The sequence below is a fragment of the Tenrec ecaudatus genome, chromosome 7 (genome assembly GCF_050624435.1).
Source record: "Tenrec ecaudatus isolate mTenEca1 chromosome 7, mTenEca1.hap1, whole genome shotgun sequence".
NCBI classification, from domain to species: domain Eukaryota; kingdom Metazoa; phylum Chordata; class Mammalia; order Afrosoricida; family Tenrecidae; genus Tenrec; species Tenrec ecaudatus.
This window is the reverse complement of record NC_134536.1, coordinates 15,338,805-15,354,304: the sequence shown is the minus strand read 5'-3', so window position 1 is coordinate 15,354,304 and position 15,500 is coordinate 15,338,805. Positions and strand designations below refer to the sequence as shown.

Sequence of the window (15,500 nt, the reverse complement as noted above, 5' to 3'; positions counted from 1 at the left end):
ACGTGCTTCAAGACATCTTCCTTTTTGACAAAGGTGTATCATCTTTACATCACGGCTGTGAATGCGTCTTCCTCCAATTCTGATGTCCCGAGCAAATCAACGCAAAGAAGGGCCCTTGCTGACAGGTAGGACGCAGCCCAGCTGGAGTAGCCACAGGGTAAACATGACACAGCAGAACGGTTACTGTAATCTGAGGTGTTGGGGGAGTGTCTGAGTCATCGTTCCTATGGGAATCAAACTTGGGCTACCCCTTGAACGGAATTTAAGCAGCATTGAGGAGACTAGTTCGTGGAATGAGACCACATTTAGACAAAAGGAGAGTATCTGAAAGAAGCATGGGGGAAACCCTAACTGATCCCCAGTTGATTCCTTTACCACCCACCCCAGGCTGTGCACTAAAAGCTACATATTGTTTGGAGACTCGTCTCCTGTGTCTACCTGGCCTCCTTCAGCTAGGTTCCCACTGGGCCCCTCCTCGTCCTGAATTTTCCAGCTCCTTGATTTCCATGATCTCGGTCAGGTGCTGAGCCACAGGGAGATACATGAGTAGATGTTCTCCATTCCCCACTCCTCCACATCCCAACTCCCTCTGCCCGGCACAGGAGAGACTTGGGCCTGTCCGCCCTGCTGCTGTGAAGACAGTAATTAGTACTTGCCACGGGCCTGGGTTACTCACATCCTCATTTAAAACCATCGTTGTGTTTCTCTTTGCTATTTTCAATTCTTTCTGGAACGAGTACAAATTAAGATTTCTCGTGATCTGAAACAAGGCCCACAGCTGTTTTTTGGTTTGCTTAATACCTGTTGAATTTTAAGTAGTTACTATTCTTAAAGAGAAGGAAAAAAAGGGGGAGGGGGACCAGGAAGGAGATTGAAAAAGAGACAAAGATAGCAGGGACGACGTTGGAGGCAAAAGCAGGCTGGATGACTTGCTTCTTCTCTGAGACAGCAGCGAAGCAGGGCGACAGCTCGCTTGGAAGGGCAGGCACCCTTAGTGAAAGCTCCCAGGGAAAGTCAAGCAGGTCACCACCCACGAGGGGAGGAAAAATCTTGAAAAGAGAGGAACCAGAAGCCCAGACAGAATGCAGAGGTGGCACCCGGGCTAAAAGAAGTCCTCTGCCAGGGTCACCATGGCTGCCGGTATCAGGAGGCTGGGCAGGAGCATGTTAGCATCAATTATTTTCACAGCATCTCACAGCACAAGCAAATGAAGCTGAGCGTGGAAGCATCCCTCTGGGTGATTCAAGGAAAAGACAAACAAGTCTAAAGCTTCAACTGCTTTTCTATGTATGATCAGGGAGTGAGGTGGGGACGGGTGGGGGGGGTGGGGGGGGTAAGGCGTGCATCTATTTATTTATTTTGACCATCGTGTGAAATATTAAAGCCTACGTTCTGCTGTGTGATGAGTCGATTCGGCCTCCTTATCAGCAGCCATGGGGTTCTGGCATTTTCTATGAAATGTGAGCAGCAGCATTGCCCTTTGCTCCCCGGGAATCCGGACCATCAAAGGAAACAAAGCACCAGCCCCTGGCCTCCTGGTCTTCCCGGGGAACTTTCCTACTTTCCTGTCAGTGGGGCGGGTAGGAAGGGTGACTGCTTCTGGGAGCGGTGACAACATTGGAAGAGAAGGTTTGGGGTTTTCACTTGAAAATATTCCATAGGAATAGGAAATGTATGTCAAGTTCACCCCTCCCCCTCCCCCAGATCACCCCTGCCCCCCACACCCTTTTGAGTCTCTCATCATGATGCTTACTGCTTAGTCTCTTTCTATCTTGGACACTTGTCAATGAACGTCATTGAAGCTGGTCCTTAAAGGGCATCAGCTCTGTTACATCGCTCCTGTGTTTCTTAAGGTCCACTTTCACCCAGAAAAAAATCACAGCGTCTTACGTAGAGAGGTGATCGATATAAACACAACAGGGGATTCGTTAAATTGACAGTGAATCCTGCTAAGAAGGGACCCCCGGTCCTGCAATGGTTACCCAGTTAGTTGCTAGCGGAAAACCTGAACTTCAGAGCCATCCAATGACTCCCCGCAAGAAAGGACCTCGCTCACCATGTTCATAAATATTAGGACCTGGGACTCTATGAGGCCATTCTGCTGTCACATTGCATTGCTGTCAGTCAGAAGTAACACAGCAGCACCCCAGAATACCTGTATACAATGCAGCCTGTTCATGAGGCCTGGTGACTACTCTGAGAGGGATAGCATGAGAAGGTTCTGGACAGAGTGAGAGCAAAATGTGGAACCAAACTAAACATCCTTTGAAAGGCCAGGCTTACTGGTTAGATCTTCCTGCTGCTTCAGGTCTAGACATGAACTAGCTCATCCCTGCGGTTCAATTTTCAGTCAAACAAGAGACAGGTAGTCTAGACCACATAGATCGGTCTCTAATGGGAAAAGTAGCACTACGGAGGGATGCACAGCTTAAAATAATCAGCCATTTGATCCAAAGGGCAGTATTTGCCCAGGCACAACACTCGGAAAGATTAGGAAAGAGGGAGGAATTGACACAGGAAAAACACAGGAAGTGGGACCAGTGATGTTACATCGCCGGGATTGAATCAATGACAAGACACCAACTGTGCCTGAACTTTGGAATGTAAAGTTGATGGTATGTTCTGTAAACCTTCACCCAACTCACCACAAAAAGTGTTAGAAATAAAAATATAAGTAAATGAGGAAAATGGAGTCTATTCAACCGCTCAAGACTAATGCAGACTTACTATTGTGTGGAAGGTGGGAGCAATATACTGGTGTATGAAAACAACAACAAAAATAAATTATAAAAAATCTACCATAGTCTAAACTCTTTTATTTATATGAGTATTTTCACACATTGAAAAATACTGGGAAAGATATCCAATGAAATACTTGTATGTATGTACGTATGTACATATGTATCTATCCGTCCACCCATGTATCCATCCATCCACCTAGTCACCCACCTATCCACCTACCTGCATATCTTTGGGGAGTTTTGTCTCTTTGATTTTAGGAAAGAAACTTATTTTCTGGTTCTTCTCATAATAGAATGCTAAAAAACTGTCACTTTGCTGATGAAAAACAATTCACTTAAAATATAGGCAGCCTATAGATTTCCATTCAGACATTTCTCCTCTCAAGCAGTCACAATGACATCCCTGTCTTCTCTGGAACCACATTTTCAATAATCAATTATTAAATAGCAGGCTTGCAATGGAGACACGAAAAACATTAAAAAAGGTCTCATGTTTCCTGACTTACACATTCAAACTAGAAACAAAGGCCACTTGGTACTTGAAAGCACCGACTCTCCTTGAGAGGTCAAGGTTCTGCATCAATACTCTGACCCACTTTAGGAGCCGCTGATTTGGAGAACAGGAAATCATTTTCTTCATCCAAAGTTTGCATTAATGGGCCGCTGGTTGCAAAGCAAAGCTTTGAGAAAGCATTTCATCCCTGCAGTGGGTGGTGTGCACTGGAGGCTGATTAAACATTTCCATTAGAAAACTTCACTTTGAGGCATCAATAACTGAGTCAATTAAAACCAATTCCAGGTTGAAACTCCGTATGACTTTCTGGGCAGAAAGGCTCTTTCTCGATTGGAGCCCAGAAACTATCTTACTTCTGTATATGCAGATGTTTAAAGTTTTTTTTTTTAAAAAAATAGCTATAATTCAATCCCGAGGCTTTTATTAATTTTTAAAAGTATCGCCCCTCCCCCACTTATCCTTGGCACTATAGGCGTTCATTAGAGGAGTGCTTGGCTTGAAAGTCGATGGGCAGAGTATGCCCTCCACTTATCCAATACATGCCCAAAGCCGTGCCAAAACATGAAGTTCAGGAAAGTAATGAGACCTCGGACATGGTCAGGAGAGACCAGTCCCTGGAGGAGGACACCATGGCTGATACCGTAGAGGAGCAGTCAAAAAGAGGAAAGCCCTCAATGAGATGGATTGACTCAGTGACTACAATGGGCTCAGACATTAGACTCATAGCAACCCTATAAAAATAGATCAAAACACTGCTATGATCCGGCAGCACCTAACAGCAACGATAATCCCTAAAGGTTTCAGATATGGAATGAACGTTGACTTCCCCATATGTCATGAAAAGTGAGGTACTGTTACCAAGCCTGGGGAGGTCCACATGCATCCCTCACTCGTCTGTGTTTACACTCTGCGGCTTGGCAATGCTTGGAGAGAATGACCCATAATTTGTAGTCTACCACCCAGTGGGCCATCTGGAGCGTGGCAGAAAGGGGAGCTCATTGGCAGTTCTGTCAGAATGTGGCCTAGTTCCTAAAGCCTGGCATGAGAATGAGTGTGAGGACAGGCCAGAGTATAAGCCGGACACAAGCTCAGCAGTAGCCTGGGAGGCTACGGGTGCTGCCAAGCAGTGGCTCACAGGAACCCAACCAACTTTCCAAAGGGTCCTCAGATGCCCGCACAGATGACTCACAGCAAATGCTCCAAGGACGGCAGGGCAAAAGCATGCTTACCACCTGGCTCCTCGCTTTTAACTCCTGTGGGGCCAGGACGTTGCTGTCAGTTCAGTTACAGCCCTTATGTTTCACCCTCTAACTGGAACATAGCCTAGCCAGCCACCACCATTGGGTTGATTGTGACTCAAAATAACCCTGTATCGACTGGTGGGTTTGAACCATTAACCTCATGGTTAGCCATCCAATGCATAGCCGATAATACTCCAGGGCTCCTGGGAGGGGTTGAGTTGGATTTTTTTGGGTAGGAATTGGAATAGCTGCATTTGTACAGCCCCACCGTCTGTCAGATTGTCATGCCGGTGGCATGTGCGTTGCTTTGATGCTGGAAGCTGTGCCGTCAGCATGTCCAATGCCAGTGGGCCATCCCTGGTGGACAGGCGTCAGCAGCAAGTCCAGACTCTGACAGACTATGAAAAGAGGCCTGGTGGTCCATTCAAAAGTGAGCCGGGGAAAACCTCACAGCATGCTTCCTGTGGTCACCTCCGTAAACCAAACGCACTGCCAACCAGTCGGTTCCAGCTCACAGGGTGACACTACAGGACAGGGCAGAGCTATCTCTGTGGGTTTCTGAAGAGGGTTCAATTGCTGGAGGAGGGCATCATTGGTGAGGCAAAGGGCCATCACACTGAGGGAGGCCATCGGCGGGATGGAATGGCATCAGTGTCACAATGGTGGACGGAGATAAGCCAGCAATCAAGACCGTGATGCAGAACCAGGTAACACTTCCTTCTGTGGCATATAAGGTTGCTGTGAGTTGGAGTCTGCTGGACAGCAGCTATCTACCCATTATTCATTTACCAGTCTGCCTGTCTGTCTAACTAGCTGCCTACCTATCTCTAATATCTATCTATCTATCTATCTATCTATCTATCTATCTATCTATCTATCTATCTATCTATCTATCTATCTATCTATCTATCTATCTATCTAATCTATCTATCATCTTCTATTATCTTCTGCATTTCACAAACAAAAGATCACACAAATACAAAGAAACTTGTTAGACAAATAACAGTTTTCTAAAGAAAAAAAAAGTGGCCTTGGGAACAACCCTTTTAAGATGTGTAGCCTGTTCATTTTACTAGTTGAAGTCCCCACAGTCAATAAGTAGATTTTATCGGGAAACATTTGCAATCACTCTACGGAAGCAGCAGTTAAACACTGGTGTGATTCTCTGTAATCACACAGGGTGGAGAAGGTCAATTTGCTAACCTTACATCCAGTCAGCATACACAGCGTGCACTTAACCGTAGTTTGCAAAGTTGAAAAAGACATTGGCTGTGCTTGTGACAGCATCAACTCACTGTGCTCAGGGCTCTAATTGGACAGAAATAGCAAATACATACTTTTATGCAAATCAGCACACACTGGAGATCAGTCTTCCTTTTCAGCTCAGAACAGAACCAAAAAATAGCAACACTTATTAATAAATGATATATTTCAGCACTGAGACGTTTATCATTCTGGAGAGGGCCAGTGAATCTAGGTTCTAGTTCTCTTTTGTCTTTAACTAAACACATGACTGATACCGCCAACTTAATCTTCACGACTCTCAACATATTCTTAACAACCAGAGTTACACAAGAAGATCTTTAACATTATTCCCCTGCACTGATGGGATTCAATAATTCTTCTGAGGAATCCTGGGAGTGCACTGAGTAAGTGTTTGGCTGCTACCCCAAGGGTCAGCTGTTCCAATCTACCCCCCACTCTGTGGAAGACAGACATAGAAATCTGCTTGCATGGAGGTTTCAGCCTTGGGAACTTGGAGTGGTAGCTCTACTCTCGGTGTCCCTGGTGTTTATGATGGGATAGCACTAAACGGGTTTTGTTCTCTTTCTTTGTTTTTGGTTTCCAACTCTTTCAAGATCACTTCCATTTCAACGATCATGTGTCATCTAAATAAATATATAAATAGATCCAATGCCATCGAGTCAGTTCCCACTTGTATAGGGCTTCTGAAACTAAATCTTTATGAGAGCAGACAGCCTCATCTCTCTCTTTCTCAGAGAGGTTGGTGATTTTGAACTGCTAATCTTGAAGTTAGCAGCTCCATGCATAACCCACTAGGCCACCAGGGCTCCCAGTTTTCTTTTAGTACCATCTAGGAAACTATAAACATGCTGATCTTTATCCATAACCTTCAGTTGCCAAACTTGGATTTTACTAGAGCTGTCCAACTCCCAGTTACTTGTAACTAGTTAATACGGGGTTGTTTGGGGGATCTTTTTGCGACCATTCATTCCATCATTACACTGAATCATAAAGACATCTCTAACACTCAGTGTTTTAAGGAAGCAATGAATTTCTACTGTATAAAATAACAAAGGAAAATAAAACACAAAGCATTAAAACAGACAAGGACTATCACTCCTTAATTGTTTACTTGATTGTTATTGTGGCAGTAGAAATTATTATTTTATTATTTTTGAAAAGAGTCATTTTATAAAAAGAGGTGGGACCCATGTATTTCATAGAAAACAAGCATATTATAAACACAAGTAGAAAATATTAGAAGTGCTATTGTGTACACATATTTCTAGTAATACTTTAACATGCTTGATATACATTTTCTATTAAAAGTATTATGTGTAGGTATTTTATACCTAAAAATCATCATGTAAATAAAAAATCAGAATGCAAAGGGATCTCAGACTATCTTACTCTCACTCCAGAACTTGGCAATTTTTTCTCAACTAAATATTTTCACACTTTTGGCTTGTAAACACAAATGCATTGCACCCTTTAGGGATTTTTCACAACTTCTTGGAATAAGAAAAAGTTAAGAGGCAAAAAAACGATAACCTGGTCTTTTTATATATGACATACCACCTTTCTGATAAATTTGGCTAGGGTGCTACTAATTATAAAGAGATATAATTAGCATGATACCGTCTATTCAGAAATGAGAAGGGACTGATTTCTCTTATTGATAATTCAGCATGACCTACATGTTCTAGTGGAAAACTGAATATTAAATTGACTAATTTTCAAAATGATCTTTCTCTTTGAGAAATCGGTAGGCCAGTTTCCATTCACTAGATAGTCATGAATTCATTTTTGTTGTTTCTCTGAGCCCTAGAAGGAAAGGTAGTAATGCATGATATGACTCCAGTTGATACAATGCCTAGAAAGGTTGGAAAGCAATGCTCAAGGATTGGTTATGAGTTCTGGTCCAGAAAGAGGTAATACGCGAGTTCTCCTCTCATGTCCCTTGTATGCAAGACTGGTTCCAGGCAAAATCTGGAAGTACCCAAGAGTCCTCTTAAGGGTTTGCCAGCCACTTACTCCAAGGTGGGCAGCAGACACCTTCTTCATTATCTGTTCTAGTCTGGAAGCTCCACTGAAACCTGTTCATTTTGGGTGACCATGCTGGTATTTAAAATATCAGTGACATACCATCCAACGTGTCAGCAACACACAAGCCACCACATTACGGCACACTGACTGAAAGAAAAGTGGAGGAAAGTGCGACGTTGTCAAGGATTTGTCTTGATTGTATCCACAATCAATTCTCACGGAAGCGGCAATCAAGTGATCAAAAGATGAGTTGCATTGGGTAAATTTGCTTCACAAGACTTCTTTCGAGTATTGAAAAGCAAAGATGGCAGAGGACTGAGGTGCGCCTGCCCCAAGCCGTGGAGCTTTCCATTGCCGAATACGCACGTGAAAGCTGACAGTTGAAGAAGGGAGACCAAGGAGGAGGGATGCATTTGAATTGTGGTGCTGGAGAATATGGATGGTGGCTTGGACTGCCAAAAGAACAAGCCGGTCTGTCTTGGAAGAACTAAGGCCAGAGTGCTTCTTAGAGGCAAGGATGGTGAGACTTGGACTTGGTCATACATATTTTGGACAGGTTGTGAGGAGAGCTCATTCCCTGGAGAAGGACCTCATGCTTGGTAAAGTAGAAGGGGAGTGACAAAGGAGGAAGGCCCTCGACAGGATGGATTGGCACAGTAGCTAACAATGGCCTTGGACAAAGGAACAGCTGTGAGGACGGCAGTGTTGTGTTCTGTTGTGCACGGTGTCTCCATTGGTCCAAACTGACTCCATAGTATCTAACAGCAACACTAAGGGCGCCCTGATGGTTTGCTGCTTTGCCTCGTGAGCCTTCATCTCTTTTTGTCTGTTCTCCCATGAAGCTGGCTTTGTGGGTATAGGGTTGTGCAGCCTCTCAGGGTCCTGCCCTCAGCAGAGCTCATACATACCTTAATGCTCTGCTTCCTAACTGCTATGAACAAGGGCCCCCCAATTATCTACAGCACTGAGTCCTCCAAATTATTTAGCTGGCTTGGTCTCCTATCTAAGATTAGTAGCAACTATGAGGGAAAATCTTAAAGGAATCTAAGTTGATGTGTGAAGGTGTAGCAGTTCTTCAGTTCACTTGAAGTCCCTGAAATAGTCACTTAGGACATTGGTTGTATTACTTTATTGCTAGACAACTGCTATTTATTTTGCAAATAAGATCATCCAACTATGAATTATAAATTCCCTCCCAGTCTAAACAGCCACCACCAGTTAGCTGACATTGAGTCCACTGTAACTCAAGTTGAGTCCCATGGGTCTCAGAGTAGAACTGGGCTCCAAAGGTTTTCTATGGTTGGGATCTCTGGGAGTAGATCAGCAGGCCTTCTCCAAAGTGATCCTCTGGGTAGAGAATAGCCAAATGGACTGCCAACCTGCCACTAAGTAGCAGAACAATTAACCATGTGTGCCTCCCAGGTACACCCTATAGCAACTTAAAAAAACAAAAACTAGCGACTTGTGACTTTAGGTAAGGTGCTTTTCCAACTCAGTAAGAGATTATATAAAAATAACTTAGACAATCCTACAGTCGATTCAAAACCAAAACCAAACTCACTGACATTGAGTCTATGCCAACTCATAGTGACCCTATAGGATGGAGTAGAACTTCCCTGTTTTTGAGATTTCTACTCTTTGTGGGACCCCTGTTGGAATAGTGGTTACGTGTTGGGCTGCAAGGTCATCAGTTCAAAACCACCAGGCACTCTGCTGCAGAAAGATGGTGCTTCCTACTCCCTAAAGAGTTAGAGTCTCAGAAACTCAGGGGAGTAGTGAGTCCTACCCAGTCCTGTAGGGTCATTATGAAATAGTCTATGACCCTGTTCCATTTACCTCATTATATCTCCATGTTTTGAGGAAAATTCCATCATTCATTCACTTATATACCAAACATGCACTTATCGATCAATAACATTCACTGCCCAGTTGATAAATTCTTTGGTAAATGTCATAATCATTCCAAAAGATACTAAGTTCCAGGAGGACAGGAAGTTTCTGTTCACATGTGTATTCAGAGTAGTGGAAGACTGTGAAGCCCCAAACCCAAAAACAACAACAACAAACTCACTGCCACTTAGTTGTTTCTGACTCATAGCAACCCTATAGGACAGACTAAACCTGCCCTATGGATTTCTGGGACTTTAAATCTTTACTGGAGCATAAAGCTTGATTTTTCTCCCTCAGACTGACTGGTGAGTTTGAACCATTTACGTTGAGGTCATCAGTGTGGAAGGCACCAGAGCTCCTTTGTAGATATCCCCACTCACACTCCCTGCCATGGAGTCAGTGTTGGCTCACAGCAACCCTATGAGTTTCCAAGATGGTAACTCTTTGTGGGCATAGAAACCCCTGTATTTCTCACATGGAGGAACTGGTCATTTTGAGCGGTTGACTTGGTGGTTAGCTGCCCAACTCATAACCCAGTATGCCACCAGGCTTCCAGCTGTAGATGCCTAGATGATATATATTTAAGTGTACAGATATGTTATTGAATAAACTGAGTACCTACTGAAGGTCAGGCTTTGTGTTCATACAAAGTATAATAAAGAATCAATGGATTTAAAAAACCAAAACAGGATATCCAAAGTTGAACAGGAAAAATTCCCTGCCCTTGAGAATCTAATCTTCTCATTGAACACACAGAGAAGTAAAGAAACCATTGGACCAATGCAATCCCATGTCATAAAAAAAAGCACAGCATAGAATCTACAGGAGGCATCTGCTTTCTAAAAGGGTGGCTTTAGGAACAGTTTCACAAAGGAAGTGATGCTTGTGTTGAGCCTTGAAACCAGAATAGGATCCCAGGAAAATAAAAGAGAAAGAGAGAAAGACAAAGCCATGAGAATCCTATCTTGGTTCCCTTGAAGAGAGCTAGAAATGGCTCAGAGTGGTTGGAACACTATAATTTGTTAAGGATGATCAGGAAAGAAGATATGAATAGCAATAAAAGTCATCTAGTGGGCATCTCTGTTTACCTAGTGAATTTATCTGGGAGATGATGGTGAGTCACTGAAGACTTTGCAACAGGGAAAGGCACACAATCCGAGCTGGGCTCTAAAATGTCCTTTGCTAAGCTCGGTGCCATCTACTTTGACTCCCAGGGTTCTGAGTGGACTGTAAGAATGTCATATCTTCCACTGACTATTAAAGCAATAAATGATCCTATTAACCAAATATGAAAAAATGAGATCACCTGTAAGAACACTAAAAAAGTAACAAATCTGAACCATGAATGTCATGAACATGAATTTGTGCTAATTCTTGGCAAAATGATCACTCAAGTACATAAAATGATAATTAAACAAAACAACAAGGCAAGTACTGAGGGTTTGCAAATTCTTCCCAAGTCGACAGCCTAATAAAGATGAAAGATATTTTTTAAAAAGGATTTAAAGTGATGTGCCGACAGTATAAGTAACATGAGTGAGGAAAAAGGAAGCAAACATATTGAAAGCAATTCCATTGTTCGATGTCAATAATTTTAAGGTGGGTAGAGGGCCAGGCTCACCAAACATGAAAGAATAATATCAGAAGAGGAAGAAATTGTTTGTTTTGAATCCAAGAGGTCTTTGTGAAGAGAATAATAAGAAAGAACAGAAATTACTGCAGAAACCACTTTTAAACTACTTAAGCAAATTACACTACATGCAACAACATCAAAAATCTCCTGTGAGCTATTTGACCCTGAACCTGTTTGGGGTAGTCACCAACATCTTCTGTCCAATGTTTCCATTTCTTTATTTGAGAATAGTAAGTAGAAAATTATCAATGGACTAATGTTCTGTACATAGTGAAATAGCCGAAGATATTGTTAGGTGGTAATTTCTCACTAATAATAAATAAATGAGGGCATAATTCTTTAAATAATGATGATGAATAATTACTAAATGTACTACAAACTAAGATAAAAAGATCATAAAACAGTCTTTAGGTGTGAATACCAGAAAGCTGTTTACCTGCGTTTCATTGAGTATGCAAAGGCATTTGAATGTGTGGATCATAGCAAATTGTGGATAACAATGAAAAGGGTGGAAATTCTAGAAAGCTCAATTGGACTCATAGGGTATATTTATATATATAGCTCAAGAGGTCCTCAGCCAGTCATCCACACAGAACTAAAGGATACCGCTGTCTGAAAATCAGAAAAGGTCTTCATCAGGGTTACATAGCACGTTTACCCCATCTGTATGCTGCGCAAACAACTTGAGATGCTGGACTGTGTGAAGAAGAATGTGGCATCAGGAATGGAGGGAGACTCATTAGCAACCTGCCATAGAAAACCAAACCTTGCTTGCTAAAAGCTGAGAGGACTTGAAGCACTTACTGGGGAGGATCAGAGAATATAGCCTTCCATGTGGAATAAACTTCAGCATAACCAATAATCTTCACAACTGGACCCATAAGCATTCATCATGATAGTTGGAGAAAAGACTTGGGGTAGTTATATAATCTGTTGTCAATTTGAGAGGAATAAGAGTGTAGGGGTGAAGCCTGTCAATCAGATTGCAGCTTGATGACCTCATTTGGGGGCGCTAAGGGGATAAATAGCTCATTGGAGGCATGTACACATGCTCAGTTCCTGAGACATTGTTGTTGAAAAGTCACATGGAGACAGGCTGATGGCAGCCAGAGCCTGGGACATGGAGAACCTACGTGAAGACCCCTGCCAGCGCTGAGATACTCACACCACCACTGGATCCACAAGACTTCCCACCCACTAGCCTGTGATCGTCCTGTATTCAGCATCATTGCATGTGTTTTGTGAGTCTGAAGAAAGCGTTATAGATTGGTATCGGACATATGGGCTAATACTAGACTTATGGACTTGATCCAGGCTGGGCTGGATGTTTTCTCAATATTCAATTGCTCCAATACATAAAGCTCTTTCTTATACACTTATGAGTGTCTATGAATTTGTTTCATCTTCATAGACTAACCCAGACTAACACAAGACTGAAGTTGTCAAGGGTTTCATTTTATTTGGATCCACAACCAATGCCCATGAAAACAGCAGTCATGAAATTGAACAGAATATTACCCGGGGACAATCTTCTACAAAAGGACCTCTGTACCATTTTGAAAAGCAAAAGATGTCCACCTGAGGCCTAAAGCACACCTGCTCCAAGCCATGATATTTCTTCATGGTATTTTCCCATCACTAGTTGTCTGTGTAAAAACTGGAAAATGAATAAGGAAAACCAAAGAACTGATGACTTTGAATTATAGTAAATATACCATGAATTACCAGAAGAACAAAGAAATAACTATATCTTAGAAAAACAAAGAAACATGTGTTAGAAGAGTACAGCCAGAATGGTCTTTACAAGGAAAGAACATGAGCATTCATCTAGCATACTTTGAGCATGTGATCAGGAAGAACACATTTCTGCAGAAGGACATCATGCTTGATAAAGTAAAGTCAAAAAAAGTAGGAAACCTTCAACAAGATAGACTGACCCAGTGGTTGCTGTAGGCTCAAACATGGCAACCATGGTCCAGATGACGCAGGAGGCAAAGCCTTGTTCTGTTGTCCGTGGGGCTGCTATGAGTCAGAACCAACTCAATAGAACCCAACAACAACCGTGTACAACAACGAAGCAGTATCTTCATAATCTCAATTGTTTTAAAAGTACTAACATAACATGAGATAGGACTTATTTTGGTGAGTTTCTTAAGATATCTGAGGGAATTCCTCACCTGGGATTTAACGTCTAGTTTATTGTGTTTTGTGTTATAGGTCTGTTTTACCAAGTGATACATTAATCAAATACATCAATATTCACGGGCATCTGAGTGGTCTTCATTCATCTTACTAAGTCTTAAGGAAGACTCATGTCGCCAGGTAGAACTGCGCTGTCAGCTGTGCTCTGCTGGCTGTGATCTGTACAGGCGCTGAGCAGTAAGCCTTCTGCAGCTGGACTGACAGTTTTAGAAAGGGATGCACTGCTACTGTCACCATAGGGGTTGATGGGAGTTTTCTAAAATGCAGTTACAGTATTTGGGGCTGAGGCAAGGTGTTTTTGAGTGGTGCAAATTGTTTGAACCCGTCTAACTGCAAGTCGGAAGAAAGGACACAACCCTTAGAACCCTACGGAACAGATCCTGGCTGCACCCAGGAGACCGTTGCCAACATGAACCGGACGTGACCCCGTGACAACTAACAACGTCAATGTTTAGTCACAATGAAGAAGAAATAAATCCCCAGTCCTCAGGAGGTTTCGGATAAGCCAGACACCTGTAGTGGGACATTTTCTTTTCAAGAAAATAATCAAAACTCATGGCCATTGAGTCAATGCTGACTCATAGTGGTAGTGGCCCCCTGTGGGTTTCCGAGACCGTAACTATTTTCAGGAGCAGAAAGCCCAGTCTTCCTCTCGCAGAGCAGCTCGAGGTTTTGAACTGCTGACTATGCAGATGGCAACCCAACACGTAACCACTACACTACCAGGGCTCTATTTCAGGAGAACAGAGGAGCTAAAAAAACCCCAAAAACCAGTGAAAACAATGAAAATAGATGCTGCTGAGTTTACAGGGAGTTTCTCTGCACATGAGCAGTGATGAGGCTGGTTACGCTATGTGGAAAGAATCTAGAGAAACAGCAGAGAGGGTGGGACGAGTGAGAGATGGGACGAGGAGAGGCCCACAGCAGGAAGGTACTGAGAGAGGACAGTCACATACATACCCAAATGGAACCACCAGGAGCATCACTGACTATCCCTGGGACCATCTGTCAGTTCTACCAGGACTCCAAACTCGACAAGAAGTGATTGGGACCTGATTTAGGAGACTTGTATCCTTAGAGCACATTTGTGATTGAGATCTATCTACAATGCCAAATGATACTTAATACTCTTTTAAGGAATTTTTTTATGCAATTAACTTCTAAGAGCCTCTCTACCCTTTACCTATACATAAGGACTATTCTCTTCTTCTAAAAATTATACTTACCTATGCCCACTTCTAAGGAACCTTGGTCTCATAGTTGGTTAAGTGTTAGACTACAAACCACAAGGTCATTGGTTCAACCCACCAGCCCTTCTGCAGGAGGGAAATGAAGTTCTCTGGCCCAGCTGGAATTTTAAGTCTCAGAAGCCCAATGATCAGTTCTGCTCTGTCCTACAGGGTCACAATGAGTAGAAATTGGCTCCATGGCCGTGGGTTTGGTTTTGATTTTATACAAACTTGCACTTGTACATAGTCATGTCAAACACATATTACCATCCTATATATTACAAATGATCTTGCACAGACATACAGACACCAGCAGAAGTGATGAACTTCTCACACTCCTGGATCATTTTCCTGACTTCTTTTCCAGGTTCTCATTCGCTCTTCCTACCACTGGCTGTAACTTCTCGGTCTCATGGAGTAACCTCCCCCTCCACTTCCCTTCTTCCAATGCTGTGTGTCCCAGTTCTGAACCCTCACCTCTTTGCTCTCTAGCCTCCCTTTCTGGGAGAGGCCAACGATGTACTGATAATGTCCAGGGTTTCCCACCCACCCCCTCCATCTGTATCTTCTCCCTTCATCTAGTCCTATCTCCAACTGCGTCGTGGATGTCTTTTAGGGGAGTAAAGTGCAACATGTCCACACCAAACCCTTCATTTCCTCCTCCAAGAATCTGTCTCCCCTAAGAATCTTGCCATTTCTCAGAGTGATAAGTGGCCAACCACATTCAAGCCATCAGGAACTTACTTTGGTTTTACAGTC

The 15,500-nt window shown here is 42.9% G+C and overlaps 1 protein-coding gene across 1 annotated transcript in view; it reads right to left on the bottom strand.

Moving 5' to 3' along the window:
• LOC142453150 (nesprin-1-like) overlaps nucleotides 1-15,500 on the bottom strand; it is a 239,076-nt gene that overhangs the window by 219,600 nt on the left and 3,976 nt on the right. The gene's annotated exons all lie outside the window — the stretch shown is intronic.